Here is a 12,078-nt window from a genome sequence, read left to right on the forward strand (position 1 = left end):
ATCTGCATGCTTTGTTATCAAGAATCTTGGTAGGTTAATCTTGCAGTCATCAAGAACAATGCTATGAATCATGAATTTGAATAATTAAACATGAAGAGATATTTTTGGGTAATTATTACTGGATTTATCAATTTGAAGAATTGAGATTAACCAAAATTTGATAAATTATGTATATGAATGATTAAATACTTTGATATTGTAAAATTGCTTCATTTTATCATGATAACAGTTGTGAGTAAGGTGGTGGTGTGCAACCTGAAAAAGAGCTAACAATAAACAGAAAAATTGAGGTTGAACCACTACAACTCTGCTCTAGATAGATATTTTGTACCATTTTCATATTAATATTTTGCTTCTAGATGGCTATAATGAAATCAAGATCGCACCTGGAGGTGAAATAATCACTGGACATACTTAATTATAACGAGATTTAAAAATCCTAATCACTATGCATACTGGTAGTAAACAACATGTGTTGGGGATTAAATATAAGTAAAAGTTGATAAGTATGTCCATCAGATATCTTATTACCCACCCATCACTTCAAGTCGAGGATTAGCTTTGAAGATAACCAGATCAGTCAGTAGAAGTCTGATGGGATTAAGAGCAGACACACTTTTGGTCAGCTAGACCACCTCTAATAACAGAACTTGATACACTTGATTCCCCAAACCCCACCAGAAATAGAACAATAATTAAATAAAAGTCTTTGAAGATGGGTTAAACAGTGCATAATTAGGTCAATTATTGCCTGAATTTCATCAGGTCAAATGTTATAAATTTATTTGAAAATAAAAGCTAACACGTAGGTTAATTCAAACAGATGAGATTTTATATGTAAACATTTCATAATTAGGAGTAGTATTCTCTCACTGAATTTCATCAGACTGGATGCAAAGAATATGTTTTGAACTCAAAGATAATTCAATTTTTAAAAAGAATGTATTCTTAATGTCCCGGGAACATTACTTTTCTCAAGACTGAATTATATTTTACCAATTATCCTTAAAGGGCACCAGTCCAAAAATACAAAGTTACAAAATAGTGTGATAGTATGTGGACTATTATCAAGGGAAGATACCAAAATAACGGGTGTTCCCTTGATAAAGTATTATCAGCACAGAATTTGGCTTGTTAATTTCTGAATTTGCTCGAGTTAAATGCTGACAATAAATGTTAGATAAACAAAATAATTATAAACAATGTCCCTTGAGGTTGCATTTCTCAGACAAAAGAAATTTTGAGAAAATATTTTTGGGTTTATTAAATTAAAAAAAATCAAATTACTAAAGTTATAGAGTTCAGATGTTTAAAAAAATGATTGAAGAATCAGAAGTGCAGAAATCATTAAGATGGGATAGAAACCAGCAGTAAAATGAATAAAACAGAAATGTTAAATCTGGACAGATTACAGTTCTTACGCTGTAAATGTTCTCTTGAGAGTTCTAACAAGATCAAAGAAAGCCGAGAGTTTGTCGTTGATTTGTTGTCATTGAAAGATAAAAAATAACCCGAATCTTATGTGATGTGAGATTAAATGATTGGAGCAGAAATAAACATCTTCGATAACTTCATTGTCGTGTTGATCCGACTGTTAAAACATCAAGGAATATGGTGGATTAATTTAATGGGACATTTATTCAATGTTTTATTTTGGAGATTTCACTTAGAATTATGTATTGTCATTGAATGCTTTTGTAGACTTGCTGTGTTCTTTGTGGTTTTGAATACAAACCGTATCCCTTTTGAATATGTTCCAGTTAAATTTTCTGGTTGAAATAACAGGGAAAACAGAGGATTTGATGTTGAATGACATTGGAACTACTAAAAATGCATCTTAAATGGAAAGGGCCAAAAACTATTTGAGTGGGGTTTTTTTTTGTATTTTATACTATATAAAACTTGCTGAAAAGATTTTTGAGAGATTATATCTCAATTGTTCTGATTTCCATTCTGGGCATATAATGACTAAAAGTGCAGCTTTAAAGTTGAGATATAGCCCATTCAGACGCTTATTTTTAAACCAGTTTATAATCGCTGGGGTTTTTAAGACAGCATCATGTTGCATTCATACGTACTATTAGCCAAACCAGTTTAACTATTCTGACCTCTTCGGTCGGAGGTTGGAGTTAACTACGCATGGGTAGCTTCATATTCTTTATTCGGTTCTCGCACGCTTTCGATAACATTGGCACTGTCTGACCCCGATATTTTCACAGGAATGTAACTTACAGCTAAGATGAACCAGTTTAGAATAAAAAGCCTTCTCGAAGACAGGTCGCCAGCTGGGGTTTTTATACTGGTTTATTTGCGTTCAGACGCTTAAGTTAAACTGGTTTAACGATCCCCGGGGTTTTTAAACCAGTTCAACTTAAGCGTCTGAACGGGCTAATAGATTCAAATGGGGTTTAATATCCACTCAACATAAACTAGATCGTTTCGGGACTAACATATGGTATAATTTTATTTCCATAATTGCTTTGGGAGGACCCAGAGAAACCCACAAGGTTGGGTAGGTGACCCTTTTTACGTTGAGTCTAAAACTATTTTAGTCTTCTTTCTATATTTTATATGGAATGAAACCAACTGAAAATATTTTGTAAGATTACAATATCTCCCAATTGATCACATTTCTTGTAGGGCATAAAATGAATCCTGACATACTTCTGATCTTCTCGGCCTCTAATTACCTTATCTCGACCTATTTTTTTGTTATCTTTATTGGTTACAGAAGTAAGTGGTTAATTAAATGTTAACATATTTATTTACCATGTTAAGTCAAAGTCTTAACTTTTTTCTTAGATACAGTTACATTTAGACTACTGATAAACTTGCCTCTTATTTTGATTTCTGTGACGGAGATCTTTCTGTTAATTGCTTGTAAAACTCAGAGGGTTATCAAATGGTGGTCCTGTCGATAAAACAAAGAGCTTTGCTAGACAGAAAGTCAAAGAAATCGTCCAGTGTCAGTGCTCTTAACAAAACCGTAATGTGAAAAAAAGGTCCCATGGGGGTTCTGTTCTCTTGATTTGCATCTTCACAGACATTACCAAAGAAAACATCAATATTTCTCCCCCCATTTAAAAGAGATTAAAGCATGAAGCAATTAGTTTTAATTGCCGTAATCTGTGTTTTATTATTGAGGCTTGTATTTCTGAAGCTCATGTTACCACCCTTTTCACACATACCCTTATAACGCCACTCACAAAGAAAGAAATTACCAAGAAATAAAATTAGGTAGCTGTATGAAATGTTTCGTTTCCGGTAGAAAATTGACAAGAGTTTTCAGTAGCTATAAAGATAAAAGGAAGTTGGGCCGCAACTAATTCAGGACTGTAATTCTCCAGTTTCTTCTCATTACCCTTTCCCACAAAAGAATTAATCAAATATAAGAATTGCTATGTTAGTCCCAAGTAATTTGTTTGGGTTGAGTAAGGATACACTGTGTTTTTCACCTTCAACTTGTTATGTACCGGTATGTCTTGGGTTTGTCAGGAGTGTATTGTGAGACCAAAAACATGAGCGAACCCTAAGACATGACTTTCTGTGCCATGTCTAAAGATCCAGGGTAATTTCCAAACACAGAATGTCGAATGTTTACCCCATGCCTAGTAAAATATTCTACTGAGCGGTTCCTCTAATCTAACACTCTAACTAACTCAGTGAGAATAAATACCACTGTTATTTAGTTAGGTGGGAAGTGCTGGGAATTGTACTTGTGGCATGCCAAAACGCCTTGGTTCTGAGACCGCGATATGTTATTATAGCAGTGTATAATAAACTATCGCGTAATCAATGCAAGAATACATTGCATGTTTAACATCATCGAGTAATGTTAGGCCAACACTTTATGACAAGATGGAAATAATTTTTCGCACCATGCAGGAATGTTTTTTTCCACGTCATGTAGCAAGGGAATCGGGGTGTTAAAAGGAATTTTTCTTGGTGGCAAAAGAGTTGAAATGTTATTTATTCATTTGTTCTGCTCTGATAGAAAAAAAGACTTTGTTAATAGTTTTGTAAATTGCTCATTTATTTGTTTGAACATGCGTTTCATAATTTTTGTTATGTTCAAATATAAAAAGAACGATAGTGATGGAAATTGAATGGATTCTTAATTACTTGCTTGTTTTATAAACAAGAAAGAATGAGAGACATTTGTGGGTCCTCTCGGGCAATCACTGATCTAGAGTCCAGCTTGAAAGCACATGACCATTAACATTATTTCTTGTTTCAAAATATCTGTTATTTATTGTGAGCAAGCTACAATTAAAGTGAGAACTAGACGTGATAAATCCTGAAAGGAAATTGAACCAAGGACATTTTAAAATATAATTGAACCATATGTTAGTCCCAAAATGATCTAGTTTGCGACGAGTGGACGTTAGACTCTATGTCTCTGTCTCTGCTAACAACACAACCACCGACACCCCACCTGATCTATGAATCAATATTTATTTGATAAAGTAAAAGTTAACATGTCTTAAAAACAAACATTGTATAATGAAATTGTTTTTAAAAAGTTGGTACGGTATACAATTTCATCTTATATGCATTTGGCATTTTAAAAGAAATCTGACTAATTTTACCAAAAATCTTAAATTGGTATAGGACTTTGGAAGATTAACACTTTTTACATCGTAAAATACTTTATTTATAAACTGGCTTCTATCTATTTACAAAGACCATAATTCCATTTACAACCCAGCTGATCGCAGACATTGAAAGAATGTAGGAATATAAAATAATATAAGATTAATGTTTGAACTAATTGACCATATTATCAAATAGTAAACTTAAATGGAGTCACAATTTGGTCAATGTGTTATAGTCACCTGGTAACAATGGTCACTTATCACTTTGTGCTTGATTAATTAACAAGTAAAAACTTTGATGTAGGTAGGGGGCTAACTTACTATCAAAACAAAATCAATGGGAGATTGGATCAATTTCTCACCTGTTCACACCTGGATCCACTTGAAGGTGTAATGAGAGTTGAGAACAATAGACCATAAAGAATACATTTATCAAAACATACATCAACCAAAAGTAAAAGTAGATCATCACTTGGAAATTGGTTTCATTCTCTGGCCATGATAAGATAAGACTAACACCTTTTGTTAAAACCGAGGTTAATGATGCTCTGTTTATCTGCTAATAATAGAATCAGTATAACATGTTTTCTATATAACTGGACGTATGTATTTCATAAGACATCAATTATTAAAATTAACAACCCATGTGATAATCCCATCGGCTAATTATCATTAGTCTAAAATAATATTGTCACTGTTGTTATTTTAGAAGTCGTAAATTTATATTTAGAATTAGTGTCAGTTTATTTATCGGCAAGATGATGTTTATTTTTGTTTATTTTAATGGTGAAACATGACAGTTGACAAGTTCTTGTTTCATTGACTGTACAGAGAATACCTTGCTCCATTAATCTCTGTACTGATGGTGGAGTATGGTGTTGTTATGCAGTTGTGAATTTTTATCTCACAAATGTATACAAAAGTACCCCCAAAGAAGAGAAGTGGTACCAGGTATTCTAGAAAGAATAAGCATAGCCTGCCTTGTGTATGATACCCCTCACTTATAAAGCCAATTGCAGTTATGGTTTGGAAATGACTACCTATCATGCTGTATATTCTCCTATTTAACTGCTTTTTCCACCCCAAAAGAGTTCTGTGAGCAGCGAAATAATGAAATGATATCTTCCTAATTTTTCGACAATTCTCGGAGGGCTAACTATTTAACTCCTGCTTAGCCTGTTTTGCTCCTGTTGAGTGGAGAAGACACTTTCTTCTTGACTAACTTGCAGTCGGCAGTATTCAACCTTAAGACAAAAGATAGAAGTGAGAAGTATTGAGAGAGATGGAAAACAATGGCTACTCAGGTGTCAAATTGAACAATATTGTGATATATTCAAACTTACATCTTTCAAATTAACCTTTTCTCTGTAACAATCAGCCTCTTGAGTGTCATCTTTATTACCTTTTATTATTAAAGTAGGTGATCTCTATCTCCCCATACACATTAAATACCTATTGCGCACCATCAAAACCTCCATAAATGTTTTTCTAAATTACTGAATGATTATTTTATCATCTGTTTAGTGTCAGTTACAGGTCGCTAGTTTCTCAAGTACCCCTTTTTTTTCTTAACCTCCATCTGAGATGTGGTGTTATTTTAAAAACTGCAGGGTATCTGTAATGGGTTACACCGTATAAGAGTTAAAATTTACGTAAGTCTACACCTATAAAAATAACAAAGCTAGTTTGACATGCTTTACATCTAAAGCTTTAAACTTAGGTGTGAATTTTCAACTAATGCCATGACAAAGTTATTATTAAACATTTGTTAACCTTTTCAAATAAAATAATAATCTCACACTTTTGTGAAACCTAAAAATAATATGGTTATGAGTGACATCAAGACTTTGACAAATATTGAAAGATAGTTTCTAAAAGGTTTTAAAATATCCCATTTGTTTTTAAAGTTTAATGTACTCTTGAAGATCAGAAACAGTAAGTTAGGCTGTTTTAACATAAAGGAAATGTTTTAAAACTATATTAATCGATGTGCAGCATGATTTGAAAGAAAGGAATTTTGTAATTGATGGAATTCGGTTTGAGATCTTACAAATTACCGTAACCAAAGAAAATAGATGAATTTTATAATTGATGGAATGCTGTTTTTTCTTTGAGAAGCACATTTTCATTATGACTATAAAAATGTCTTTTCTATTATTTGACAAATTGTAATGCATCTTTTATGTATTCACACCATAGTATTTTTTTGCGAAAACCGTCTGAGTAAAAATGTAATCAATTTGTGGGATTAGAAATGAGATGGTTTCTTTTCATCCTTGAAGATTTTCGGCTTTTCTTGAGTCTTTTATTGCTGAAAACGATATTCAGGAACTTGCTTTCAGGATTTGAAAGTTAAGAATCAGATTTAGGCATCGCATGACAGTGTTGGTAGCAGGAACAATACTTTATCAGAAGGCTAATGGTGGAACTTGGTTCCTTTGATTGGATGAATCAATTCAATCATTTCTTGATAGACATTTAAAGACGTGGGGAGTTAGAAAGGGATTAACGGCAAACCTCTCAACATGCGTCAAATCTCAAGTGTTCTGTTTCCAACTGTTAATCTAATGTTCGGGCTGAGATTGTTATTTACGAGGGGGGATTAGGCAGCCTTCTAAAGTTAGATTGAGTATCAGACGGACCACTACAAGTTGGGTATTGAAACCATGTAACTCGATGTCCGGATATTGGCGAGATTATTCCACGGAGAAATGAATTCAGGTGTATGATTTCTGCTAGCAGGTAATTAATCTCTCTTTACAATTAGAAAGTTCATCAGCAGAACATGCAACTGCATATCGCATTCACATCGTTTAATAATGCCGAGACACAACTATCTGTTAGGTTAACAACTTGGCGACATCTAAATGTATTTTTAGTGACAATTTATGTACAAAATAAATTGGATCCTACCAATTCATGTCTCGCGTAAACAACACTGACTAAAATGAATTGTGTTTTCTCCACCAGCTTTATGAACATTGATTTGTTTCTCTTTGTCTAGAATCTATGGGTGATCATTTGTCACATTTAAAAGAAACTTTATTGTTGTAAAATATAGATTCTACAAAAGATTTGCCAATATTATATTCTTGTTGGAGATATACCAGCTTCTAAATCATTGCTTTAGTTAATCCAGATTGTTCCTTGAATTTGGTAATTAACTTCTAAAAGCAGTTTTAAATTTCCATAAATCACTGAAGAACAATGATAGGACTTTGAAATGTGACTTTCTAGAAGGATGTTGGAAAACATTTTAGCCCGAAGGCTTGTCAAAACATTGTTTAATAAATATCTCTTCTAACACTCTCCAAACAGAATCCAAGCATCCAGAGGTGTTGAAGCGAGGGAAGTTAGCTAGCCTCCCTGTCCACTTACAGGTCAGAGAAGTGGACATTAACTGACAATCAAGATCTGACTGACCAATTATATCACCTGTTCTAAAACCGCCTGCAGGGCACCATTTGTTAATCTTATTGACCCCCTCATTAGTTGATGGGGCTTCAATATTTTAGGGACACAGTAAGAAGCTGTTGTTAACTGGGCTCTGATTGGATAAAAGTACAGGTATTGTGTTGGTCTCATTACATCACCGAGTTCAATTGATTTTTGTGTTAGTTCCAGTGATGGTAGAACTAAAGTTATTGTGAATGGCAATAGTCACAGTGTTACAATACTGTAAACCTCGGAATAAGTGTTGCTAGCTATTCAATTATATTGGATTATCCTATGAATTCATGGTTAGTACTTTTATCACATTTACGCTATAGAATAAAAGCAATAATGATTTTTTTGGTAGGAAAAAAGAAAGAATTATTCATTGCTTCCAGTACTATACTATAATTGTATTTGATTGGATTATCGGAAATCGCATTCTAAATTGTTAGAAGAAAATAATATTCTATTTTTAACTTTATGGTATTTAGAATGGTTATAGAAGTCAAATATAAGGACTACTGTTTTGTTTCCATACTAACAGGTTAATGCAATTAAGGTACTACTGTATAATGTTTTCCTCTAAATCTGACAGTTTCACATTAGTTTTGACGAGAACACTTGCGCTACAAATTTGTACATGCATTCTGGCAATCTTAAGAAAATTGGAATTTAATGTAAAAGTAATGTTCTTGTATACTTCTGTCGCAAGAACTCATTTGAATAAGTTGACTAAACGTGTCCAATATTTCTAACCGCCTTTAAAGGCATGAAATCTCTCTTTTATGAATAAATACGGTTGAACTAAAGAGATAAGACTCAGTTGAACTGGATTATAATAAGAAATATTGACCAGTGACGAATACTGTGTTACATGATTCCTGCATTACTCTTCACTTTCAACTATAAACTTGGTCTCAAGTGTCGTGTAATTATATCAAACAAGTTGAATTATCTGAGGAAATATTTGTGATATTGCGCTAATCACAGGATAAATATATTGATTTCTCCCTGTATGATTTACATGACTTCAAGATTCTTGACTGTGGAAGTCAAAACTCAATTGCATATCACGTTTGTTTTATTAGATTTTGTTTGCTCTAGACAGTCTCAGTTGGTGTAATATTATAAATTGTCTCCCTTTAATTTTTAGAATTTTAGCTTAAATGCAATTATTTAAGATTGAGGCAGACGACAGTCTTCTGTCTTTATAGTTGATCAGATTAATATTTATGTTATTTCTTAAGAGATCCATCAAATTTGCTCCTTTGGTTTCATTACTATATAAAAAAAACAACTCATAGCCTACTGTATGCCTGTCCTCGGGGAGCCAAGGTGGCTAAGTGGGTAAGACCCTGGCTCGCCTGGAGGTCGCGTGTTCTATTCTTGCATTGGCCAAGAAAGTTCATCAGGTTTTTCCAACGTGGTTTCCTGTTGTCAGTGGTGCAGGACGGAGGGCCTGATAAGGACAGCTGTCTAGTCGTTAGGATGTGACGAAAAACCGAGGTCCCGTGTATATACTGACATGCACGTCAAAAAGATCCCTTGGCAGTTGGAATTCGTTATAAAGTAGGCCATAGCGCCGCTGCCTGGACAAAATTCTCCTGTATAAAATATGCCTGTCTTCATTATACCAGTATAGGGGCAGAACAGTAAGATTTCATTTTGTCTTCATTGGCCTGTTTGGTACATACCCTGATTAGTGTATAACATCCACCATGTTAAATAAAAAACGGCAATGCTATATACCGGAAAACACTGGAAAACAACCGGAAAACACCATTTTATTCTGAATACCGGAAAACACCGGAAAAACACTAAATACCGGAAAACACACTAAATACCGGAAAATACCCTAAATCAGTAACCCGGAGACTGGCACCCTAAATAGGTAACCGGGAGCCTGGTCCTCTGTGTGCCCGGGTTAGGGTTAGTTTCCGGTTTATAATATAGCACTTTTCCGGGTAACCTATTTAGGTTGGTTTCCTGTATTTAGTGTGTTTTCTGGTATTTAGTGTTTTTCTGGTGTTTTCCGGTATTCAGTATAACATGGTGTTTTCCGGAAATTTTCCAGTTGTTTTCCGGTGTTTTCCAGTATATAGTATAGCCAATAAAAAATGGAAACAGATATACAAACATGTTAAGCAATAACAATATTTTTCATATATTGGAATTTTACATTAAAGGAATAAGTACATTTAGGCGCCAAGCTACCCCCCTTTCCTTATAAGCTTAGAATACAATGATAAACATGTTTATGTGTTTAAAACCTGTATTTATAAAGATAACCCTGTCACTGTAACTTGTCTATTTGTGGATATTAAACGAAGTCATCTGAGAATTGGAAAAGCTATCCATCACAACAATTGTTACCAGTCAAAGCAATTTCCAATTTGATTGTGCATCATTATTTTATCATGAGTCAGTGAAGTTCACCACATTTCAAGCTATAAAAATAAACTTGTGCATAAAAGAAAAGAAGTTATATCAGGAAAATGGCTAACAAATACGCAAATAAAGTCATATTCATCATTCATAAATCATGTAATTTGACATTGGAAATATCATAATCTTCGAGTAATTCCCACTTAGATATTGCCAGTCAACAATCCATGGTTAGAAAGACTTTTGACAAATCGTTTCTGTGGCTGATGCACATTTTTTTTTTTCGCTTCATCATGACGGTAAATGAATCATAAGCTTATTTTACTGAAATGGAATGTAATTTTGGAGTGGTTAAACAGTTAATAATTCTGTTGGTTATTTGATGAAATGTTGGATTGTTTCGGGGCAATATTGTTAATTTTCTTTTTGCTTAGATCCATTAGTATGAGCTAATGGTATACAGGTTTTGTGTCTTTATTTCTCTATATCGGTTTCTATGCAAAGCTGTCTACATATGTAAGCTAATAGTCAAACCAAGGCACCAAAAGCAATCTGGAATCAAATTGATAAACATAAAAAAGGTCTCTTCTCAAATTTGATCAATGGAAAAATTAGACATTCACTGACAAAACACCATCAGATGTATGAAATAAAATAAATTTGTTTGGCTCCATTTACGACATCAGAATTGATTTGGGTTGTTATTAGCTTCCAAGTTTTTTGGGGGGTTGATCCATCAAGATTGAATTTTATTGCTTATTTTGCAGAGAGTCTGTGACTTAGAGAGCCGACCGTTGGTGCCGAGATCACCGTCCATTGGAATCATACACTTCACTTCTGATTGATTAAGTTGTTAGAAAGGAAAATTGTAAGCAATTTACTGCTCTCGTTGATCGCGCCTGACTGGTAATATCTGCAAAACTTGTCAGCCTTCCAATGTCAAACAAAGATCGCAGAATCAAATCAATTCATTTTCTTCCATAGACGTAGAATTAGATTCTTTCAACCATTTTACATCATTAGATGATTAATGCCATTTTCATTAGGTTTTCCTATTCATGAAAATGAAGTTTATGACAAACATACACTTGTAATTTATGTGTTTTTTTGTTGTTCGAAGACGTTTATGGTACGTAATACACTTTATGAAGTTGTGAAGTTTGATGATGGTAACTTGTCTGATGAAAGCAATCAACATTGTGTGTGAACAAGACACATTTTCTCCTAGACTGGATCTATATTCTCTAATTTTCCAGCGTAAAATTTCAGCTTCTTTGAATTGCTTTAACTTTTGGTAATAACACAAGCATTACCACTGGGTAATATTGACTATAATACAATGTATGAGTTTATGATTAATGAACGTCCAGCCAGACAGAGCAAAGATGATCAACTTGAATTATTCCTAATATATCTACAAGTCCATTTGTCTTGGATATGATTTATTTATATGATATCCTGTTTTCAATAGTGGACAGCAGAAAGCTAAATGAATTTCGTCTGGCGCCAAGAATAAGACATTTCACTTGTCATGCAACGCTTGTGGTCAGATTGATTTCTGATAATTTTTATCAAGTGGATCTCTGGTGGAAAAGTGAATGTGTTATTTTTTAATTATGACGATAACTTGATGTGACTATCATTATTGTTTAGTAGATAATTT

At 33.5% G+C, this 12,078-nt stretch overlaps 1 protein-coding gene across 3 annotated transcripts in view; it reads left to right on the forward strand.

The window, feature by feature from the left end:
* Nucleotides 1–12,078, forward strand: part of LOC126830817 (ATP-dependent (S)-NAD(P)H-hydrate dehydratase) — a 215,258-nt gene that overhangs the window by 182,557 nt on the left and 20,623 nt on the right. The window contains exon 1 of one of the 3 annotated variants that reach the window (XM_050561227.2): nt 6,541–6,653. The exons of the other annotated variants lie outside the window; for them this stretch is intronic. The gene's annotated coding sequence lies outside the window, so the exon portion shown is untranslated. Of the gene's footprint in view, nt 1–6,540; nt 6,654–12,078 lie in introns of those variants that run through there. 3 annotated transcript variants of the gene reach the window in all.

The sequence above is a fragment of the Patella vulgata genome, chromosome 8 (genome assembly GCF_932274485.2).
Source record: "Patella vulgata chromosome 8, xgPatVulg1.2, whole genome shotgun sequence".
Lineage (NCBI taxonomy): Eukaryota > Metazoa > Mollusca > Gastropoda > Patellidae > Patella > Patella vulgata.